The sequence below is a fragment of the Garra rufa genome, unplaced genomic scaffold (genome assembly GCF_049309525.1).
Source record: "Garra rufa unplaced genomic scaffold, GarRuf1.0 hap1_unplaced_003, whole genome shotgun sequence".
NCBI lineage: Eukaryota > Metazoa > Chordata > Actinopteri > Cypriniformes > Cyprinidae > Garra > Garra rufa.
The window spans coordinates 2,927,443-2,948,909 of record NW_027394278.1 but is presented as its reverse complement, the minus strand read 5'-3'; the positions used below and the strand labels follow the sequence as shown (position 1 = coordinate 2,948,909).

The 21,467-nt window shown below is 53.1% G+C and overlaps 22 non-coding genes across 22 annotated transcripts; all 22 read left to right on the top strand.

The window, feature by feature from the left end:
- The first annotated feature begins 552 nt into the window (after positions 1–552).
- On the top strand, positions 553–634 carry trnal-aag (transfer RNA leucine (anticodon AAG)). Its single transcript has one exon. It is a non-coding gene; the product is annotated as a tRNA-Leu (tRNA).
- A 374-nt stretch (positions 635–1,008) lies between these two features.
- On the top strand, positions 1,009–1,090 carry trnal-aag (transfer RNA leucine (anticodon AAG)). The gene has a single exon. It is a non-coding gene; the product is annotated as a tRNA-Leu (tRNA).
- Positions 1,091–2,139: 1,049 nt separating this feature from the next.
- trnal-uag (transfer RNA leucine (anticodon UAG)) lies at positions 2,140–2,221 on the top strand. Its single transcript has one exon. It is a non-coding gene; the product is annotated as a tRNA-Leu (tRNA).
- A 1,229-nt stretch (positions 2,222–3,450) lies between these two features.
- trnal-uag (transfer RNA leucine (anticodon UAG)) lies at positions 3,451–3,532 on the top strand. The gene has a single exon. It is a non-coding gene; the product is annotated as a tRNA-Leu (tRNA).
- A 1,197-nt stretch (positions 3,533–4,729) lies between these two features.
- trnal-uag (transfer RNA leucine (anticodon UAG)) lies at positions 4,730–4,811 on the top strand. The gene has a single exon. It is a non-coding gene; the product is annotated as a tRNA-Leu (tRNA).
- Positions 4,812–6,040: 1,229 nt separating this feature from the next.
- Positions 6,041–6,122, top strand: trnal-uag (transfer RNA leucine (anticodon UAG)). The gene has a single exon. It is a non-coding gene; the product is annotated as a tRNA-Leu (tRNA).
- A 657-nt stretch (positions 6,123–6,779) lies between these two features.
- Positions 6,780–6,861, top strand: trnal-aag (transfer RNA leucine (anticodon AAG)). Its single transcript has one exon. It is a non-coding gene; the product is annotated as a tRNA-Leu (tRNA).
- Positions 6,862–7,350: 489 nt separating this feature from the next.
- On the top strand, positions 7,351–7,432 carry trnal-uag (transfer RNA leucine (anticodon UAG)). Its single transcript has one exon. It is a non-coding gene; the product is annotated as a tRNA-Leu (tRNA).
- A 1,207-nt stretch (positions 7,433–8,639) lies between these two features.
- trnal-uag (transfer RNA leucine (anticodon UAG)) lies at positions 8,640–8,721 on the top strand. The gene has a single exon. It is a non-coding gene; the product is annotated as a tRNA-Leu (tRNA).
- A 657-nt stretch (positions 8,722–9,378) lies between these two features.
- trnal-aag (transfer RNA leucine (anticodon AAG)) lies at positions 9,379–9,460 on the top strand. Its single transcript has one exon. It is a non-coding gene; the product is annotated as a tRNA-Leu (tRNA).
- A 374-nt stretch (positions 9,461–9,834) lies between these two features.
- trnal-aag (transfer RNA leucine (anticodon AAG)) lies at positions 9,835–9,916 on the top strand. The gene has a single exon. It is a non-coding gene; the product is annotated as a tRNA-Leu (tRNA).
- A 1,049-nt stretch (positions 9,917–10,965) lies between these two features.
- trnal-uag (transfer RNA leucine (anticodon UAG)) lies at positions 10,966–11,047 on the top strand. The gene has a single exon. It is a non-coding gene; the product is annotated as a tRNA-Leu (tRNA).
- A 1,114-nt stretch (positions 11,048–12,161) lies between these two features.
- trnal-aag (transfer RNA leucine (anticodon AAG)) lies at positions 12,162–12,243 on the top strand. Its single transcript has one exon. It is a non-coding gene; the product is annotated as a tRNA-Leu (tRNA).
- A 1,049-nt stretch (positions 12,244–13,292) lies between these two features.
- On the top strand, positions 13,293–13,374 carry trnal-uag (transfer RNA leucine (anticodon UAG)). Its single transcript has one exon. It is a non-coding gene; the product is annotated as a tRNA-Leu (tRNA).
- Positions 13,375–14,603: 1,229 nt separating this feature from the next.
- On the top strand, positions 14,604–14,685 carry trnal-uag (transfer RNA leucine (anticodon UAG)). The gene has a single exon. It is a non-coding gene; the product is annotated as a tRNA-Leu (tRNA).
- Positions 14,686–15,882: 1,197 nt separating this feature from the next.
- trnal-uag (transfer RNA leucine (anticodon UAG)) lies at positions 15,883–15,964 on the top strand. Its single transcript has one exon. It is a non-coding gene; the product is annotated as a tRNA-Leu (tRNA).
- A 1,229-nt stretch (positions 15,965–17,193) lies between these two features.
- trnal-uag (transfer RNA leucine (anticodon UAG)) lies at positions 17,194–17,275 on the top strand. Its single transcript has one exon. It is a non-coding gene; the product is annotated as a tRNA-Leu (tRNA).
- Positions 17,276–17,932: 657 nt separating this feature from the next.
- Positions 17,933–18,014, top strand: trnal-aag (transfer RNA leucine (anticodon AAG)). The gene has a single exon. It is a non-coding gene; the product is annotated as a tRNA-Leu (tRNA).
- Positions 18,015–18,388: 374 nt separating this feature from the next.
- On the top strand, positions 18,389–18,470 carry trnal-aag (transfer RNA leucine (anticodon AAG)). Its single transcript has one exon. It is a non-coding gene; the product is annotated as a tRNA-Leu (tRNA).
- A 1,049-nt stretch (positions 18,471–19,519) lies between these two features.
- On the top strand, positions 19,520–19,601 carry trnal-uag (transfer RNA leucine (anticodon UAG)). Its single transcript has one exon. It is a non-coding gene; the product is annotated as a tRNA-Leu (tRNA).
- A 657-nt stretch (positions 19,602–20,258) lies between these two features.
- Positions 20,259–20,340, top strand: trnal-aag (transfer RNA leucine (anticodon AAG)). Its single transcript has one exon. It is a non-coding gene; the product is annotated as a tRNA-Leu (tRNA).
- A 374-nt stretch (positions 20,341–20,714) lies between these two features.
- On the top strand, positions 20,715–20,796 carry trnal-aag (transfer RNA leucine (anticodon AAG)). The gene has a single exon. It is a non-coding gene; the product is annotated as a tRNA-Leu (tRNA).
- Positions 20,797–21,467: the final 671 nt, after the last annotated feature.

Here is a 21,467-nt window from a genome sequence, read left to right as displayed (position 1 = left end):
GGAGGCCGTTCCACCTGTCGAAGAGACCCTTGGAGCGCAACCCGACGAGGTAGCATGGCCGCACGGTCTAATGCTACGCTCACACCAAACGGGAATATGCGTCTGGTCCGAGTGATTTCAATGTTAAGTCAATGGTAAGACGTTTTTACACCCGCCTGGAGTTCTTGCGGCGCGAATGAGGCGTTTAGCGCGGCGCGGTAGACGCGAATTCGCCTCATCCGCGCGTCTAGTTCTCGCGAATGGCGCGAATTGAGCGTCTGGCGTGTTAGGTGCGTTAAGCGCGAATTGTGCTTTTTTGTGAATCACGCGTCTGACAAGCATTCGCGTCTGCTGCCCGAGGTGAAAAATCTGAACTTCTGCGTCAATTCGCGCCGCGTTAACCAATCAGGAGCCTGCTTGATGCTGACCTCCACTCCACAGGAAGGGGGCCACCAGGAGTAGGACTGCATACCCCTGTATAAAGGATGCCTTTACGGCTTCGAATTACAAGGCATCAGCTTGCGGCGAAGCGCGACAAGAAAAAAAAAGGGCCCACGAAGGCGGATGTGGCAGGGTAGCGTGGCCGAGTGGTCTAAGCCTCTGGATTAAGGCTCCAGTCTCTTCGGGGGCGTGGGTTCGAATCCCACTACTGCCAAGACAGAGTTTTGGAAAGCTATTGTGCCTATACACAAAAAAACATTCTTTGCCCGCACTCCAGAGGCTTTGCAAAGAACGTCCGGCGGCCGACGTTTTGTCCATCTTTGGGGTGGGGGAAGAGGGCAGAAAAGGGCCCACAAAAGTGAGCATTCCAGGGTAGCGTGGCCGAGAGGTCTAAGGCATTTGATTTAGGCTCCAGTCTAAATCCCATTGCTGCCAGCAGGCATTTTAACCAAGGCAGGGAGGCCCTCTAACCCGCTTGGGAGCGGGCTTGTTTTACGCAAACAGGATTAGACTGCAGCCGTTCCGCAGAGTCAGTATTTGGGAGGCCGTTTGACCTGTCGTAAAGACCCGTGGAACACACCATGACAAGGTAGCGTGGCCGAGCGGTCTAAGGCGCTGGATTAAGGCTCCAGTCTCTTCGGGGGCGTGGGTTCGAATCCCACCGCTGCCAGGGAAGTCTTTTGGAAAGCTCCTGAGGCTGCGAAGCGACTGGAGAAGTGACGCTGCATGCTCATCCAAACTTAGCTGCTTTCGCATTCTTTGCCATTTAGCAAAGTCAGTGCTTAAAGCTTGTCCCAGCCTCTGCTCCATTCCAACAGAGGCACACCAATAATTTACAATCATAGGAGAGGTGCAATAAAAAACAAACAAACAATTCAACGAATTTGAAAATTATATTAATGAAAAACAATGAGTAGTCTACAAGAATGGAGACAGCCAGTTTTACTCATGGAAAGTTTTGGGTGAAATAACAGCTGCCTGATCATTTTGATTTTAAATGCATCACAGCTGGCTATCGTTTCCACATAAGCCCCAAAGGCCTTGATTAGCGGATTCAGGTGTGCTTGATCAGAGATGGACCTCCACTCCACAGGAAGGGGGCCACCAGGAGTAGGACTGCATACCCTGTATTAAGGATGCCTTTACGGCGGCGAATTACAAGGCATCAGCTTGTGGCGAAGCGCAACCCAAATACAGCGACGATGATCCCTACACCGCTGTTCTGCTCTCCAGAGCAAATACAGAGCAGTGACACTCTCGATAAATGACCGATCAACAACAGACGTCTTGTAAAAAGATGGCTGCCAATGGGGTTCGAAACTTTTTGAAACTTTCGCCTCTCTGACGCACCTGACGCGCGTAAATTTCGCTTCAAACTTTTGTTTTTATGCGCGTCCATTTCGCTCTTGACGGGCGAATGAACACAAAGTGGTCACGCGTATAAATAGCAGCGGCAGGCGAGAATTTAGACGCGTATTCGCGTTTGGTGTGAACGTAGCATAAGGCGTTGGATTAAGGCTCCAGTCTCTTCGGGGGTGTGGGTTTGAATCCCACTGCTGCCAAGACAGAGTTTGGAAGGCTATTGTGCGTACGCAAAAAAAAAATGTTCTTTGCCCGCATTCCAGAGGCTTTGCATAGAAGGTCCGGCGGCCGACGTTCTCTCTATATTTGGGGTGGGGGAAGAGGGCAGAAAATGGCCCACGAAAGTGCAAATCCCAGGGTAGCGTGGCCGAGTGGTCTAAGGCGCTGGATTTAGGCTCCAGTCTCTTCGGGGGCGTGGGTTCGAATCCCATCGCTGCCAGCAGCAATTTTAACCAAGGCAGGGAGGCCCTCTAACCCGCTTGGCAGCGGGATTATTTCACGCAAACAGGATTAGACTGCAGCAGTTCTGCAGAGTAAGTATTAGGGAGGCCGTTCCACCTGTCAAAGAGACCCTTGGAGCGCAACCCGACGAGGTAGCATGGCCGCACGGTCTAATGCTACGCTCACACCAAACGGGAATATGCGTCTGGTCCGAGTGATTTCAATGTTAAGTCAATGGTAAGACGTGTTTACACCCGCCTGGAGTTCTTGCGGCGCGAATGAGGCGTTTAGCGCGGCGCGGTAGACGCGAATTCGCCTCATCCGCGCGTCTAGTTCTCGCGAATGGCGCGAATTGAGCGTCTGCCGTGTTAGGTGCGTTAAGCGCGAATTGTGCTTTTTTTGTGAATCACGCGTCTGACAAGCATTCGCGTCTGCTGCCCGAGGTGAAAAATCTGAACTTCTGCGTCAATTCGCGCCGCGTTAACCAATCAGGAGCCTGCTTGATGCTGACCTCCACTCCACAGGAAGGGGGCCACCAGGAGTAGGACTGCATACCCCTGTATAAAGGATGCCTTTACGGCTTCGAATTACAAGGCATCAGCTTGCGGCGAAGCGCGACAAGAAAAAAAAAGGGCCCACGAAGGCGGATGTGGCAGGGTAGCGTGGCCGAGTGGTCTAAGCCGCTGTATTAAGGCTCCAGTCTCTTCGGGGGCGTGGGTTCGAATCCCACTACTGCCAAGACAGAGTTTTGGAAAGCTATTGTGCCTATACACAAAAAAACATTCTTTGCCCGCACTCCAGAGGCTTTGCAAAGAACGTCCGGCGGCCGACGTTTTCTCTATCTTTGGGGTGGGGGAAGAGGGCAGAAAAGGGCCCACAAAAGTGAGCATTCCAGGGTAGCGTGGCCGAGAGGTCTAAGGCATTTGATTTAGGCTCCAGTCTAAATCCCATTGCTGCCAGCAGGCATTTTAACCAAGGCAGGGAGGCCCTCTAACCCGCTTGGGAGCGGGCTTGTTTTACGCAAACAGGATTAGACTGCAGCCGTTCCGCAGAGTCAGTATTTGGGAGGCCGTTTGACCTGTCGTAAAGACCCGTGGAACACACCATGACAAGGTAGCGTGGCCGAGCGGTCTAAGGCGCTGGATTAAGGTCCGGCGGCCGACGTTCTCTCTATATTTGGGGTGGGGGAAGAGGGCAGAAAATGGCCCACGAAAGTGCAAATCCCAGGGTAGCGTGGCCGAGTGGTCTAAGGCGCTGGATTTAGGCTCCAGTCTCTTCGGGGGCGTGGGTTCGAATCCCATCGCTGCCAGCAGCAATTTTAACCAAGGCAGGGAGGCCCTCTAACCCGCTTGGCAGCGGGATTATTTCACGCAAAAAGGATTAGACTGCAGCAGTTCTGCAGAGTAAGTATTAGGGAGGCCGTTCCACCTGTCGAAGAGACCCTTGGAGCGCAACCCGACGAGGTAGCATGGCCGCACGGTCTAATGCTACGCTCACACCAAACGGGAATATGCGTCTGGTCCGAGTGATTTCAATGTTAAGTCAATGGTAAAACGTGTTTACACCCGCCTGGAGTTCTTGCGGCGCGAATGAGGCGTTTAGCGCGGCGCGGTAGACGCGAATTCGCCTCATCCGCGCGTCTAGTTCTCGCGAATGGCGCGAATTGAGCGTCTGGCGTGTTAGGTGCGTTAAGCGCGAATTGTGCTTTTTTGTGAATCACGCGTCTGACAAGCATTCGCGTCTGCTGCCCGAGGGGAAAAATCTGAACTTCTGCGTCAATTCGCGCCGCGTTAACCAATCAGGAGCCTGCTTGATGCTGACCTCCACTCCACAGGAAGGGGGCCACCAGGAGTAGGACTGCATACCCCTGTATAAAGGATGCCTTTACGGCTTCGAATTACAAGGCATCAGCTTGCGGCGAAGCGCGACAAGAAAAAAAAAGTGGCCGAGTGGTCTAAGCTGCTGGATTAAGGCTCCAGTCTCTTCGGGGGCGTGGGTTTGAATCCCACTACTGCCAAGACAGAGTTTTGGAAGGCTATTGTGCCTATACACAAAAAAACATTCTTTGCCCGCACTCCAGAGGCTTTGCAAAGAAGGTCCGGCGGCCGACATTTTCTCTATCTTTGGGGTGGGGGAAGAGGGCAGAAAAGGGCCCACGAAAGTGAGCATTCCAGGGTAGCGTGGCCAAGAGGTCTAAGGCATTTGATTTAGGCTCCAGTCTAAATCCCATTGCTGCCAGCAGGCATTTTAACCAAGGCAGGGAGGCCCTCTAACCCGCTTGGGAGCGGGCTTGTTTTACGCAAACAGGATTAGACTGCAGCCGTTCCGCAGAGTCAGTATTTGGGAGGCCGTTTGACCTGTCGTAAAGACCCGTGGAACACACCATGACAAGATAGCGTGGCCGAGCGGTCTAAGGCGCTGGATTAAGGTCCGGCGGCCGACGTTCTCTCTATATTTGGGGTGGGGGAAGAGGGCAGAAAATGGCCCACGAAAGTGCAAATCCCAGGGTAGCGTGGCCGAGTGGTCTAAGGCGCTGGATTTAGGCTCCAGTCTCTTCGGAGGCGTGGGCTCGAATCCCATCGCTGCCAGCAGCAATTTTAACCAAGGCAGGGAGGCCCTCTAACCCGCTTGGCAGCGGGATTATTTCACGCAAACAGGATTAGACTGCAGCAGTTCTGCAGAGTAAGTATTAGGGAGGCCGTTCCACCTGTCGAAGAGACCCTTGGAGCGCAACCCGACGAGGTAGCATGGCCGCACGGTCTAATGCTACGCTCACACCAAACGGGAATATGCGTCTGGTCCGAGTGATTTCAATGTTAAGTCAATGGTAAGACGTGTTTACACCCGCCTGGAGTTCTTGCGGCGCGAATGAGGCGTTTAGCGCGGCGCGGTAGACGCGAATTCGCCTCATCCGCGCGTCTAGTTCTCGCGAATGGCGCGAATTGAGCGTCTGGCGTGTTAGGTGCGTTAAGCGCGAATTGTGCTTTTTTTGTGAATCACGCGTCTGACAAGCATTCGCGTCTGCTGCCCGAGGTGAAAAATCTGAACTTCTGCGTCAATTCGCGCCGCGTTAACCAATCAGGAGCCTGCTTGATGCTGACCTCCACTCCACAGGAAGGGGGCCACCAGGAGTAGGACTGCATACCCCTGTATAAAGGATGCCTTTACGGCTTCGAATTACAAGGCATCAGCTTGCGGCGAAGCGCGACAAGAAAAAAAAAGGGCCCACGAAGGCGGCTGTGGCAGGGTAGCGTGGCCGAGTGGTCTAAGCCGCTGGATTAAGGCTCCAGTCTCTTCGGGGGCGTGGGTTTGAATCCCACTACTGCCAAGACAGAGTTTTGGAAAGCTATTGTGCCTATACACAAAAAAACATTCTTTGCCCGCACTCCAGAGGCTTTGCAAAGAACGTCCGGCGGCCGACGTTTTCTCTATCTTTGGGGTGGGGGAAGAGGGCAGAAAAGGGCCCACAAAAGTGAGCATTCCAGGGTAGCGTGGCCGAGAGGTCTAAGGCATTTGATTTAGGCTCCAGTCTAAATCCCATTGCTGCCAGCAGGCATTTTAACCAAGGCAGGGAGGCCCTCTAACCCGCTTGGGAGCGGGCTTGTTTTACGCAAACAGGATTAGACTGCAGCCGTTCCGCAGAGTCAGTATTTGGGAGGCCGTTTGACCTGTCGTAAAGACCCGTGGAACACACCATGACAAGGTAGCGTGGCCGAGCGGTCTAAGGCGCTGGATTAAGGTCCGGCGGCCGACGTTCTCTCTATATTTGGGGTGGGGGAAGAGGGCAGAAAATGGCCCACGAAAGTGCAAATCCCAGGGTAGCGTGGCCGAGTGGTCTAAGGCGCTGGATTTAGGCTCCAGTCTCTTCGGGGGCGTGGGTTCGAATCCCATCGCTGCCAGCAGCAATTTTAACCAAGGCAGGGAGGCCCTCTAACCCGCTTGGCAGCGGGATTATTTCACGCAAAAAGGATTAGACTGCAGCAGTTCTGCAGAGTAAGTATTAGGGAGGCCGTTCCACCTGTCGAAGAGACCCTTGGAGCGCAACCCGACGAGGTAGCATGGCCGCACGGTCTAATGCTACGCTCACACCAAACGGGAATATGCGTCTGGTCCGAGTGATTTCAATGTTAAGTCAATGGTAAGACGTGTTTACACCCGCCTGGAGTTCTTGCGGCGCGAATGAGGCGTTTAGCGCGGCGCGGTAGACGCGAATTCGCCTCATCCGCGCGTCTAGTTCTCGCGAATGGCGCGAATTGAGCGTCTGGCGTGTTAGGTGCGTTAAGCGCGAATTGTGCTTTTTTGTGAATCACGCGTCTGACAAGCATTCGCGTCTGCTGCCCGAGGTGAAAAATCTGAACTTCTGCGTCAATTCGCGCCGCGTTAACCAATCAGGAGCCTGCTTGATGCTGACCTCCACTCCACAGGAAGGGGGCCACCAGGAGTAGGACTGCATACCCCTGTATAAAGGATGCCTTTACGGCTTCGAATTACAAGGCATCAGCTTGCGGCGAAGCGCGACAAGAAAAAAAAAGGGCCCATGAAGGCGGATGTGGCAGGGTAGCGTGGCCGAGTGGTCTAAGCCTCTGGATTAAGGCTCCAGTCTCTTCGGGGGCGTGGGTTCGAATCCCACTACTGCCAAGACAGAGTTTTGGAAAGCTATTGTGCCTATACACAAAAAAACATTCTTTGCCCGCACTCCAGAGGCTTTGCAAAGAACGTCCGGCGGCCGACGTTTTCTCCATCTTTGGGGTGGGGGAAGAGGGCAGAAAAGGGCCCACAAAAGTGAGCATTCCAGGGTAGCGTGGCCGAGAGGTCTAAGGCATTTGATTTAGGCTCCAGTCTAAATCCCATTGCTGCCAGCAGGCATTTTAACCAAGGCAGGGAGGCCCTCTAACCCGCTTGGGAGCGGGCTTGTTTTACGCAAACAGGATTAGACTGCAGCCGTTCCGCAGAGTCAGTATTTGGGAGGCCGTTTGACCTGTCGTAAAGACCCGTGGAACACACCATGACAAGGTAGCGTGGCCGAGCGGTCTAAGGCGCTGGATTAAGGTCCGGCGGCCGACGTTCTCTCTATATTTGGGGTGGGGGAAGAGGGCAGAAAATGGCCCACGAAAGTGCAAATCCCAGGGTAGCGTGGCCGAGTGGTCTAAGGCGCTGGATTTAGGCTCCAGTCTCTTCGGGGGCGTGGGTTGGAATCCCATCGCTGCCAGCAGCAATTTTAACCAAGGCAGGGAGGCCCTCTAACCCGCTTGGCAGCGGGATTATTTCACGCAAAAAGGATTAGACTGCAGCAGTTCTGCAGAGTAAGTATTAGGGAGGCCGTTCCACCTGTCGAAGAGACCCTTGGAGCGCAACCCGACGAGGTAGCATGGCCGCACGGTCTAATGCTACGCTCACACCAAACGGGAATATGCGTCTGGTCCGAGTGATGTCAATGGTAAGACGTGTTTACACCCGCCTGGAGTTCTTGCGGCGCGAATGAGGCGTTTAGCGCGGCGCGGTAGACGCGAATTCGCCTCATCCGCGCGTCTAGTTCGCGCGAATTGAGCGTCTGGCGTGTTAGGTGCGTTAAGCGCGAATTGTGCTTTTTTGTGAATCACGCGTCTGACAAGCATTCGCGTCTGCTGCCCGAGGTGAAAAATCTGAACTTCTGCGTCAATTCGCGCCGCGTTAACCAATCAGGAGCCTGCTTGATGCTGACCTCCACTCCACAGGAAGGGGGCCACCAGGAGTAGGACTGCATACCCCTGTATAAAGGATGCCTTTACGGCTTCGAATTACAAGGCATCAGCTTGCGGCGAAGCGCGACAAGAAAAAAAAGGGCCCACGAAGGCGGCTGTGGCAGGGTAGCGTGGCCGAGTGGTCTAAGCCGCTGGATTAAGGCTCCAGTCTCTTCGGGGGCGTGGGTTTGAATCCCACTACTGCCAAGACAGAGTTTTGGAAAGCTATTGTGCCTATACACAAAAAAACATTCTTTGCCCGCACTCCAGAGGCTTTGCAAAGAACGTCCGGCGGCCGACGTTTTCTCTATCTTTGGGGTGGGGGAAGAGGGCAGAAAAGGGCCCACAAAAGTGAGCATTCCAGGGTAGCGTGGCCGAGAGGTCTAAGGCATTTGATTTAGGCTCCAGTCTAAATCCCATTGCTGCCAGCAGGCATTTTAACCAAGGCAGGGAGGCCCTCTAACCCGCTTGGGAGCGGGCTTGTTTTACGCAAACAGGATTAGACTGCAGCCGTTCCGCAGAGTCAGTATTTGGGAGGCCGTTTGACCTGTCGTAAAGACCCGTGGAACACACCATGACAAGGTAGCGTGGCCGAGCGGTCTAAGGCGCTGGATTAAGGTCCGGCGGCCGACGTTCTCTCTATATTTGGGGTGGGGGAAGAGGGCAGAAAATGGCCCACGAAAGTGCAAATCCCAGGGTAGCGTGGCCGAGTGGTCTAAGGCGCTGGATTTAGGCTCCAGTCTCTTCGGGGGCGTGGGTTCGAATCCCATCGCTGCCAGCAGCAATTTTAACCAAGGCAGGGAGGCCCTCTAACCCGCTTGGCAGCGGGATTATTTCACGCAAAAAGGATTAGACTGCAGCAGTTCTGCAGAGTAAGTATTAGGGAGGCCGTTCCACCTGTCGAAGAGACCCTTGGAGCGCAACCCGACGAGGTAGCATGGCCGCACGGTCTAATGCTACGCTCACACCAAACGGGAATATGCGTCTGGTCCGAGTGATTTCAATGTTAAGTCAATGGTAAGACGTTTTTACACCCGCCTGGAGTTCTTGCGGCGCGAATGAGGCGTTTAGCGCGGCGCGGTAGACGCGAATTCGCCTCATCCGCGCGTCTAGTTCTCGCGAATGGCGCGAATTGAGCGTCTGGCGTGTTAGGTGCGTTAAGCGCGAATTGTGCTTTTTTGTGAATCACGCGTCTGACAAGCATTCGCGTCTGCTGCCCGAGGTGAAAAATCTGAACTTCTGCGTCATTTCGCGCCGCGTTAACCAATCAGGAGCCTGCTTGATGCTGACCTCCACTCCACAGGAAGGGGGCCACCAGGAGTAGGACTGCATACCCCTGTATAAAGGATGCCTTTACGGCTTCGAATTACAAGGCATCAGCTTGCGGCGAAGCGCGACAAGAAAAAAAACGGGCCCACGAAGGCGGATGTGGCAGGGTAGCGTGGCCGAGTGGTCTAAGCCTCTGGATTAAGGCTCCAGTCTCTTCGGGGGCGTGGGTTCGAATCCCACTACTGCCAAGACAGAGTTTTGGAAAGCTATTGTGCCTATACACAAAAAAACATTCTTTGCCCGCACTCCAGAGGCTTTGCAAAGAACGTCCGGCGGCCGACGTTTTGTCCATCTTTGGGGTGGGGGAAGAGGGCAGAAAAGGGCCCACAAAAGTGAGCATTCCAGGGTAGCGTGGCCGAGAGGTCTAAGGCATTTGATTTAGGCTCCAGTCTAAATCCCATTGCTGCCAGCAGGCATTTTAACCAAGGCAGGGAGGCCCTCTAACCCGCTTGGGAGCGGGCTTGTTTTACGCAAACAGGATTAGACTGCAGCCGTTCCGCAGAGTCAGTATTTGGGAGGCCGTTTGACCTGTCGTAAAGACCCGTGGAACACACCATGACAAGGTAGCGTGGCCGAGCGGTCTAAGGTGCTGGATTAAGGCTCCAGTCTCTTCGGGGGCGTGGGTTCGAATCCCACCGCTGCCAGGGAAGTCTTTTGGAAAGCTCCTGAGGCTGCGAAGCGACTGGAGAAGTGACGCTGCATGCTCATCCAAACTTAGCTGCTTTCGCATTCTTTGCCATTTAGCAAAGTCAGTGCTTAAAGCTTGTCCCAGCCTCTGCTCCATTCCAACAGAGGCACACCAATAATTTACAATCATAGGAGAGGTGCAATAAAAAACAAACAAACAATTCAACGAATTTGAAAATTATATTAATGAAAAACAATGAGTAGTCTACAAGAATGGAGACAGCCAGTTTTACTCATGGAAAGTTTTGGGTGAAATAACAGCTGCCTGATCATTTTGATTTTAAATGCATCACAGCTGGCTATCGTTTCCACATAAGCCCCAAAGGCCTTGATTAGCGGATTCAGGTGTGCTTGATCAGAGATGGACCTCCACTCCACAGGAAGGGGGCCACCAGGAGTAGGACTGCATACCCTGTATTAAGGATGCCTTTACGGCGGCGAATTACAAGGCATCAGCTTGTGGCGAAGCGCAACCCAAATACAGCGACGATGATCCCTACACCGCTGTTCTGCTCTCCAGAGCAAATACAGAGCAGTGACACTCTCGATAAATGACCGATCAACAACAGACGTCTTGTAAAAAGATGGCTGCCAATGGGGTTCGAAACTTTTTGAAACTTTCGCCTCTCTGACGCACCTGACGCGCGTAAATTTCGCTTCAAACTTTTGTTTTTATGCGCGTCCATTTCGCTCTTGACGGGCGAATGAACACAAAGTGGTCACGCGTATAAATAGCAGCGGCAGGCGAGAATTTAGACGCGTATTCGCGTTTGGTGTGAACGTAGCATAAGGCGTTGGATTAAGGCTCCAGTCTCTTCGGGGGTGTGGGTTTGAATCCCACTGCTGCCAAGAAAGAGTTTGGAAGGCTATTGTGCGTACGCAAAAAAAAAATGTTCTTTGCCCGCATTCCAGAGGCTTTGCATAGAAGGTCCGGCGGCCGACGTTCTCTCTATATTTGCGGTGGGGGAAGAGGGCAGAAAATGGCCCACGAAAGTGCAAATCCCAGGGTAGCGTGGCCGAGTGGTCTAAGGCGCTGGATTTAGGCTCCAGTCTCTTCGGGGGCGTGGGTTCGAATCCCATCGCTGCCAGCAGCAATTTTAACCAAGGCAGGGAGGCCCTCTAACCCGCTTGGCAGCGGGATTATTTCACGCAAACAGGATTAGACTGCAGCAGTTCTGCAGAGTAAGTATTAGGGAGGCCGTTCCACCTGTCAAAGAGACCCTTGGAGCGCAACCCGACGAGGTAGCATGGCCGCACGGTCTAATGCTACGCTCACACCAAACGGGAATATGCGTCTGGTCCGAGTGATTTCAATGTTAAGTCAATGGTAAGACGTGTTTACACCCGCCTGGAGTTCTTGCGGCGCGAATGAGGCGTTTAGCGCGGCGCGGTAGACGCGAATTCGCCTCATCCGCGCGTCTAGTTCTCGCGAATGGCGCGAATTGAGCGTCTGCCGTGTTAGGTGCGTTAAGCGCGAATTGTGCTTTTTTTGTGAATCACGCGTCTGACAAGCATTCGCGTCTGCTGCCCGAGGTGAAAAATCTGAACTTCTGCGTCAATTCGCGCCGCGTTAACCAATCAGGAGCCTGCTTGATGCTGACCTCCACTCCACAGGAAGGGGGCCACCAGGAGTAGGACTGCATACCCCTGTATAAAGGATGCCTTTACGGCTTCGAATTACAAGGCATCAGCTTGCGGCGAAGCGCGACAAGAAAAAAAAAGGGCCCACGAAGGCGGATGTGGCAGGGTAGCGTGGCCGAGTGGTCTAAGCCGCTGTATTAAGGCTCCAGTCTCTTCGGGGGCGTGGGTTCGAATCCCACTACTGCCAAGACAGAGTTTTGGAAAGCTATTGTGCCTATACACAAAAAAACATTCTTTGCCCGCACTCCAGAGGCTTTGCAAAGAACGTCCGGCGGCCGACGTTTTCTCTATCTTTGGGGTGGGGGAAGAGGGCAGAAAAGGGCCCACAAAAGTGAGCATTCCAGGGTAGCGTGGCCGAGAGGTCTAAGGCATTTGATTTAGGCTCCAGTCTAAATCCCATTGCTGCCAGCAGGCATTTTAACCAAGGCAGGGAGGCCCTCTAACCCGCTTGGGAGCGGGCTTGTTTTACGCAAACAGGATTAGACTGCAGCCGTTCCGCAGAGTCAGTATTTGGGAGGCCGTTTGACCTGTCGTAAAGACCCGTGGAACACACCATGACAAGGTAGCGTGGCCGAGCGGTCTAAGGCGCTGGATTAAGGCTCCAGTCTCTTCGGGGGCGTGGGTTCGAATCCCACCGCTGCCAGGGAAGTCTTTTGGAAAGCTCCTGAGGCTGCGAAGCGACTGGAGAAGTGACGCTGCATGCTCATCCAAACTTAGCTGCTTTCGCATTCTTTGCCATTTAGCAAAGTCAGTGCTTAAAGCTTGTCCCAGCCTCTGCTCCATTCCAACAGAGGCACACCAATAATTTACAATCATAGGAGAGGTGCAATAAAAAACAAACAAACAATTCAACGAATTTGAAAATTATATTAATGAAAAACAATGAGTAGTCTACAAGAATGGAGACAGCCAGTTTTACTCATGGAAAGTTTTGGGTGAAATAACAGCTGCCTGATCATTTTGATTTTAAATGCATCACAGCTGGCTATCGTTTCCACATAAGCCCCAAAGGCCTTGATTAGCGGATTCAGGTGTGCTTGATCAGAGATGGACCTCCACTCCACAGGAAGGGGGCCACCAGGAGTAGGACTGCATACCCTGTATTAAGGATGCCTTTACGGCGGCGAATTACAAGGCATCAGCTTGTGGCGAAGCGCAACCCAAATACAGCGACGATGATCCCTACACCGCTGTTCTGCTCTCCAGAGCAAATACAGAGCAGTGACACTCTCGATAAATGACCGATCAACAACAGACGTCTTGTAAAAAGATGGCTGCCAATGGGGTTCGAAACTTTTTGAAACTTTCGCCTCTCTGACGCACCTGACGCGCGTAAATTTCGCTTCAAACTTTTGTTTTTATGCGCGTCCATTTCGCTCTTGACGGGCGAATGAACACAAAGTGGTCACGCGTATAAATAGCAGCGGCAGGCGAGAATTTAGACGCGTATTCGCGTTTGGTGTGAACGTAGCATAAGGCGTTGGATTAAGGCTCCAGTCTCTTCGGGGGTGTGGGTTTGAATCCCACTGCTGCCAAGACAGAGTTTGGAAGGCTATTGTGCGTACGCAAAAAAAAAATGTTCTTTGCCCGCATTCCAGAGGCTTTGCATAGAAGGTCCGGCGGCCGACGTTCTCTCTATATTTGGGGTGGGGGAAGAGGGCAGAAAATGGCCCACGAAAGTGCAAATCCCAGGGTAGCGTGGCCGAGTGGTCTAAGGCGCTGGATTTAGGCTCCAGTCTCTTCGGGGGCGTGGGTTCGAATCCCATCGCTGCCAGCAGCAATTTTAACCAAGGCAGGGAGGCCCTCTAACCCGCTTGGCAGCGGGATTATTTCACGCAAACAGGATTAGACTGCAGCAGTTCTGCAGAGTAAGTATTAGGGAGGCCGTTCCACCTGTCAAAGAGACCCTTGGAGCGCAACCCGACGAGGTAGCATGGCCGCACGGTCTAATGCTACGCTCACACCAAACGGGAATATGCGTCTGGTCCGAGTGATTTCAATGTTAAGTCAATGGTAAGACGTGTTTACACCCGCCTGGAGTTCTTGCGGCGCGAATGAGGCGTTTAGCGCGGCGCGGTAGACGCGAATTCGCCTCATCCGCGCGTCTAGTTCTCGCGAATGGCGCGAATTGAGCGTCTGCCGTGTTAGGTGCGTTAAGCGCGAATTGTGCTTTTTTTGTGAATCACGCGTCTGACAAGCATTCGCGTCTGCTGCCCGAGGTGAAAAATCTGAACTTCTGCGTCAATTCGCGCCGCGTTAACCAATCAGGAGCCTGCTTGATGCTGACCTCCACTCCACAGCAAGGGGGCCACCAGGAGTAGGACTGCATACCCCTGTATAAAGGATGCCTTTACGGCTTCGAATTACAAGGCATCAGCTTGCGGCGAAGCGCGACAAGAAAAAAAAAGGGCCCACGAAGGCGGATGTGGCAGGGTAGCGTGGCCGAGTGGTCTAAGCCGCTGTATTAAGGCTCCAGTCTCTTCGGGGGCGTGGGTTCGAATCCCACTACTGCCAAGACAGAGTTTTGGAAAGCTATTGTGCCTATACACAAAAAAACATTCTTTGCCCGCACTCCAGAGGCTTTGCAAAGAACGTCCGGCGGCCGACGTTTTCTCTATCTTTGGGGTGGGGGAAGAGGGCAGAAAAGGGCCCACAAAAGTGAGCATTCCAGGGTAGCGTGGCCGAGAGGTCTAAGGCATTTGATTTAGGCTCCAGTCTAAATCCCATTGCTGCCAGCAGGCATTTTAACCAAGGCAGGGAGGCCCTCTAACCCGCTTGGGAGCGGGCTTGTTTTACGCAAACAGGATTAGACTGCAGCCGTTCCGCAGAGTCAGTATTTGGGAGGCCGTTTGACCTGTCGTAAAGACCCGTGGAACACACCATGACAAGGTAGCGTGGCCGAGCGGTCTAAGGCGCTGGATTAAGGTCCGGCGGCCGACGTTCTCTCTATATTTGGGGTGGGGGAAGAGGGCAGAAAATGGCCCACGAAAGTGCAAATCCCAGGGTAGCGTGGCCGAGTGGTCTAAGGCGCTGGATTTAGGCTCCAGTCTCTTCGGGGGCGTGGGTTCGAATCCCATCGCTGCCAGCAGCAATTTTAACCAAGGCAGGGAGGCCCTCTAACCCGCTTGGCAGCGGGATTATTTCACGCAAAAAGGATTAGACTGCAGCAGTTCTGCAGAGTAAGTATTAGGGAGGCCGTTCCACCTGTCGAAGAGACCCTTGGAGCGCAACCCGACGAGGTAGCATGGCCGCACGGTCTAATGCTACGCTCACACCAAACGGGAATATGCGTCTGGTCCGAGTGATTTCAATGTTAAGTCAATGGTAAAACGTGTTTACACCCGCCTGGAGTTCTTGCGGCGCGAATGAGGCGTTTAGCGCGGCGCGGTAGACGCGAATTCGCCTCATCCGCGCGTCTAGTTCTCGCGAATGGCGCGAATTGAGCGTCTGGCGTGTTAGGTGCGTTAAGCGCGAATTGTGCTTTTTTGTGAATCACGCGTCTGACAAGCATTCGCGTCTGCTGCCCGAGGGGAAAAATCTGAACTTCTGCGTCAATTCGCGCCGCGTTAACCAATCAGGAGCCTGCTTGATGCTGACCTCCACTCCACAGGAAGGGGGCCACCAGGAGTAGGACTGCATACCCCTGTATAAAGGATGCCTTTACGGCTTCGAATTACAAGGCATCAGCTTGCGGCGAAGCGCGACAAGAAAAAAAAAGTGGCCGAGTGGTCTAAGCTGCTGGATTAAGGCTCCAGTCTCTTCGGGGGCGTGGGTTTGAATCCCACTACTGCCAAGACAGAGTTTTGGAAGGCTATTGTGCCTATACACAAAAAAACATTCTTTGCCCGCACTCCAGAGGCTTTGCAAAGAAGGTCCGGCGGCCGACATTTTCTCTATCTTTGGGGTGGGGGAAGAGGGCAGAAAAGGGCCCACGAAAGTGAGCATTCCAGGGTAGCGTGGCCAAGAGGTCTAAGGCATTTGATTTAGGCTCCAGTCTAAATCCCATTGCTGCCAGCAGGCAATTTAACCAAGGCAGGGAGGCCCTCTAACCCGCTTGGGAGCGGGCTTGTTTTACGCAAACAGGATTAGACTGCAGCCGTTCCGCAGAGTCAGTATTTGGGAGGCCGTTTGACCTGTCGTAAAGACCCGTGGAACACACCATGACAAGATAGCGTGGCCGAGCGGTCTAAGGCGCTGGATTAAGGTCCGGCGGCCGACGTTCTCTCTATATTTGGGGTGGGGGAAGAGGGCAGAAAATGGCCCACGAAAGTGCAAATCCCAGGGTAGCGTGGCCGAGTGGTCTAAGGCGCTGCATTTAGGCTCCAGTCTCTTCGGGGGCGTGGGCTCGAATCCCATCGCTGCCAGCAGCAATTTTAACCAAGGCAGGGAGGCCCTCTAACCCGCTTGGCAGCGGGATTATTTCACGCAAACAGGATTAGACTGCAGCAGTTCTGCAGAGTAAGTATTAGGGAGGCCGTTCCACCTGTCGAAGAGACCCTTGGAGCGCAACCCGACGAGGTAGCATGGCCGCACGGTCTAATGCTACGCTCACACCAAACGGGAATATGCGTCTGGTCCGAGTGATTTCAATGTTAAGTCAATGGTAAGACGTGTTTACACCCGCCTGGAGTTCTTGCGGCGCGAATGAGGCGTTTAGCGCGGCGCGGTAGACGCGAATTCGCCTCATCCGCGCGTCTAGTTCTCGCGAATGGCGCGAATTGAGCGTCTGGCGTGTTAGGTGCGTTAAGCGCGAATTGTGCTTTTTTTGTGAATCACGCGTCTGACAAGCATTCGCGTCTGCTGCCCGAGGTGAAAAATCTGAACTTCTGCGTCAATTCGCGCCGCGTTAACCAATCAGGAGCCTGCTTGATGCTGACCTCCACTCCACAGGAAGGGGGCCACCAGGAGTAGGACTGCATACCCCTGTATAAAGGATGCCTTTACGGCTTCGAATTACAAGGCATCAGCTTGCGGCGAAGCGCGACAAGAAAAAAAAAGGGCCCACGAAGGCGGCTGTGGCAGGGTAGCGTGGCCGAGTGGTCTAAGCCGCTGGATTAAGGCTCCAGTCTCTTCGGGGGCGTGGGTTTGAATCCCACTACTGCCAAGACAGAGTTTTGGAAAGCTATTGTGCCTATACACAAAAAAACATTCTTTGCCCGCACTCCAGAGGCTTTGCAAAGAACGTCCGGCGGCCGACGTTTTCTCTATCTTTGGGGTGGGGGAAGAGGGCAGAAAAGGGCCCACAAAAGTGAGCATTCCAGGGTAGCGTGGCCGAGAGGTCTAAGGCATTTGATTTAGGCTCCAGTCTAAATCCCATTGCTGCCAGCAGGCATTTTAACCAAGGCAGGGAGGCCCTCTAACCCGCTTGGGAGCGGGCTTGTTTTACGCAAACAGGATTAGACTGCAGCCGTTCCGCCGAGTCAGTATTTGGGAGGCCGTTTGACCTGTCGTAAAGACCCGTGGAACACACCATGACAAGGTAGCGTGGCCGAGCGGTCTAAGGCGCTGGATTAAGGTCCGGCGGCCGACGTTCTCTCTATATTTGGGGTGGGGGAAGAGGGCAGAAAATGGCCCACGAAAGTACAAATCCCAGGGTAGCGTGGCCGAGTGGTCTAAGGCGCTGGATTTAGGCTCCAGTCTCTTCGGGGGCGTGGGTTCGAATCCCATCGCTGCCAGCAGCAATTTTAACCAAGGCAGGGAGGCCCTCTAACCCGCTTGGCAGCGGGATTATTTCACGCAAAAAGGATTAGACTGCAGCAGTTCTGCAGAGTAAGTATTAGGGAGGCCGTTCCACCTGTCGAAGAGACCCTTGGAGCGCAACCCGACGAGGTAGCATGGCCGCACGGTCTAATGCTACGCTCACACCAAACGGGAATATGCGTCTGGTCCGAGTGATTTCAATGTTAAGTCAATGGTAAGACGTTTTTACACCCGCCTGGAGTTCTTGCGGCGCGAATGAGGCGTTTAGCGCGGCGCGGTAGACGCGAATTCGCCTCATCCGCGCGTCTAGTTCTCGCGAATGGCGCGAATTGAGCGTCTGGCGTGTTAGGTGCGTTAAGCGCGAATTGTGCTTTTTTGTGAATCACGCGTCTGACAAGCATTCGCGTCTGCTGCCCGAGGTGAAAAATCTGAACTTCTGCGTCAATTCGCGCCGCGTTAACCAATCAGGAGCCTGCTTGATGCTGACCTCCACTCCACAGGAAGGGGGCCACCAGGAGTAGGACTGCATACCCCTGTATAAAGGATGCCTTTACGGCTTCGAATTACAAGGCATCAGCTTGCGGCGAAGCGCGACAAGAAAAAAAAAGGGCCCACGAAGGCGGATGTGGCAGGGTAGCGTGGCCGAGTGGTCTAAGCCTCTGGATTAAGGCTCCAGTCTCTTCGGGGGCGTGGGTTCGAATCCCACTACTGCCAAGACAGAGTTTTGGAAAGCTATTGTGCCTATACACAAAAAAACATTCTTTGCCCGCACTCCAGAGGCTTTGCAAAGAACGTCCGGCGGCCGACGTTTTGTCCATCTTTGGGGTGGGGGAAGAGGGCAGAAAAGGGCCCACAAAAGTGAGCATTCCAGGGTAGCGTGGCCGAGAGGTCTAAGGCATTTGATTTAGGCTCCAGTCTAAATCCCATTGCTGCCAGCAGGCATTTTAACCAAGGCAGGGAGGCCCTCTAACCCGCTTGGGAGCGGGCTTGTTTTACGCAAACAGGATTAGACTGCAGCCGTTCCGCAGAGTCAGTATTTGGGAGGCCGTTTGACCTGTCGTAAAGACCCGTGGAACACACCATGACAAGGTAGCGTGGCCGAGCGGTCTAAGGTGCTGGATTAAGGCTCCAGTCTCTTCGGGGGCGTGGGTTCGAATCCCACCGCTGCCAGGGAAGTCTTTTGGAAAGCTCCTGAGGCTGCGAAGCGACTGGAGAAGTGACGCTGCATGCTCATCCAAACTTAGCTGCTTTCGCATTCTTTGCCATTTAGCAAAGTCAGTGCTTAAAGCTTGTCCCAGCCTCTGCTCCATTCCAACAGAGGCACACCAATAATTTACAATCATAGGAGAGGTGCAATAAAAAACAAACAAACAATTCAACGAATTTGAAAATTATATTAATGAAAAACAATGAGTAGTCTACAAGAATGGAGACAGCCAGTTTTACTCATGGAAAGTTTTGGGTGAAATAACAGCTGCCTGATCATTTTGATTTTAAATGCATCACAGCTGGCTATCGTTTCCACATAAGCCCCAAAGGCCTTGATTAGCGGATTCAGGTGTGCTTGATCAGAGATGGACCTCCACTCCACAGGAAGGGGGCCACCAGGAGTAGGACTGCATACCCTGTATTAAGGATGCCTTTACGGCGGCGAATTACAAGGCATCAGCTTGTGGCGAAGCGCAACCCAAATACAGCGACGATGATCCCTACACCGCTGTTCTGCTCTCCAGAGCAAATACAGAGCAGTGACACTCTCGATAAATGACCGATCAACAACAGACGTCTTGTAAAAAGATGGCTGCCAATGGGGTTCGAAACTTTTTGAAACTTTCGCCTCTCTGACGCACCTGACGCGCGTAAATTTCGCTTCAAACTTTTGTTTTTATGCGCGTCCATTTCGCTCTTGACGGGCGAATGAACACAAAGTGGTCACGCGTATAAATAGCAGCGGCAGGCGAGAATTTAGACGCGTATTCGCGTTTGGTGTGAACGTAGCATAAGGCGTTGGATTAAGGCTCCAGTCTCTTCGGGGGTGTGGGTTTGAATCCCACTGCTGCCAAGACAGAGTTTGGAAGGCTATTGTGCGTACGCAAAAAAAAAATGTTCTTTGCCCGCATTCCAGAGGCTTTGCATAGAAGGTCCGGCGGCCGACGTTCTCTCTATATTTGCGGTGGGGGAAGAGGGCAGAAAATGGCCCACGAAAGTGCAAATCCCAGGGTAGCGTGGCCGAGTGGTCTAAGGCGCTGGATTTAGGCTCCAGTCTCTTCGGGGGCGTGGGTTCGAATCCCATCGCTGCCAGCAGCAATTTTAACCAAGGCAGGGAGGCCCTCTAACCCGCTTGGCAGCGGGATTATTTCACGCAAACAGGATTAGACTGCAGCAGTTCTGCAGAGTAAGTATTAGGGAGGCCGTTCCACCTGTCGAAGAGACCCTTGGAGCGCAACCCGACGAGGTAGCATGGCCGCACGGTCTAATGCTACGCTCACACCAAACGGGAATATGCGTCTGGTCCGAGTGATTTCAATGTTAAGTCAATGGTAAGACGTGTTTACACCCGCCTGGAGTTCTTGCGGCGCGAATGAGGCGTTTAGCGCGGCGCGGTAGACGCGAATTCGCCTCATCCGCGCGTCTAGTTCTCGCGAATGGCGCGAATTGAGCGTCTGGCGTGTTAGGTGCGTTAAGCGCGAATTGTGCTTTTTTGTGAATCACGCGTCTGACAAGCATTCGCGTCTGCTGCCCGAGGTGAAAAATCTGAACTTCTGCGTCAATTCGCGCCGCGTTAACCAATCAGGAGCCTGCTTGATGCTGACCTCCACTCCACAGGAAGGGGGCCACCAGGAGTAGGACTGCATACCCCTGTATAAAGGATGCCTTTACGGCTTCGAATTACAAGGCATCAGCTTGCGGCGAAGCGCGACAAGAAAAAAAAAGGGCCCACGAAGGCGGATGTGGCAGGGTAGCGTGGCCGAGTGGTCTAAGCCTCTGGATTAAGGCTCCAGTCTCTTCGGGGGCGTGGGTTCGAATCCCACTACTGCCAAGACAGAGTTTTGGAAAGCTATTGTGCCTATACACAAAAAAACATTCTTTGCCCGCACTCCAGAGGCTTTGCAAAGAACGTCCGGCGGCCGACGTTTTGTCCATCTTTGGGGTGGGGGAAGAGGGCAGAAAAGGGCCCACAAAAGTGAGCATTCCAGGGTAGCGTGGCCGAGAGGTCTAAGGCATTTGATTTAGGCTCCAGTCTAAATCCCATTGCTGCCAGCAGGCATTTTAACCAAGGCAGGGAGGCCCTCTAACCCGCTTGGGAGCGGGCTTGTTTTACGCAAACAGGATTAGACTGCAGCCGTTCCGCAGAGTCAGTATTTGGGAGGCCGTTTGACCTGTCGTAAAGACCCGTGGAACACACCATGACAAGGTAGCGTGGCCGAGCGGTCTAAGGCGCTGGATTAAGGCTCCAGTCTCTTCGGGGGCGTGGGTTCGAATCCCACCGCTGCCAGTGAAGTCTTTTGGAAAGCTCCTGAGGCTGCGAAGCGACTGGAGAAGTGACGCTGCATGCTCATCCAAACTTAGCTGCTTTCGCATTCTTTGCCATTTAGCAAAGTCAGTGCTTAAAGCTTGTCCCAGCCTCTGCTCCATTCCAACAGAGGCACACCAATAATTTACAATCATAGGAGAGGTGCAATAAAAAACAAACAAACAATTCAACGAATTTGAAAATTATATTAATGAAAAACAATGAGTAGTCTACAAGAATGGAGACAGCCAGTTTTACTCATGGAAAGTTTTGGGTGAAATAACAGCTGCCTGATCATTTTGATTTTAAATGCATCACAGCTGGCTATTGTTTCCACATAAGCCCCAAAGGCCTTGATTAGCGGATTCAGGTGTGCTTGATCAGAGATGGACCTCCACTCCACAGGAAGGGGGCCACCAGGAGTAGGACTGCATACCCTGTATTAAGGATGCCTTTACGGCGGCGAATTACAAGGCATCAGCTTGTGGCGAAGCGCAACCCAAATACAGCGACGATGATCCCTACACCGCTGTTCTGCTCTCCAGAGCAAATACAGAGCAGTGACACTCTCGATAAATGACCGATCAACAACAGACGTCTTGTAAAAAGATGGCTGCCAATGGGGTTCGAAACTTTTTGAAACTTTCGCCTCT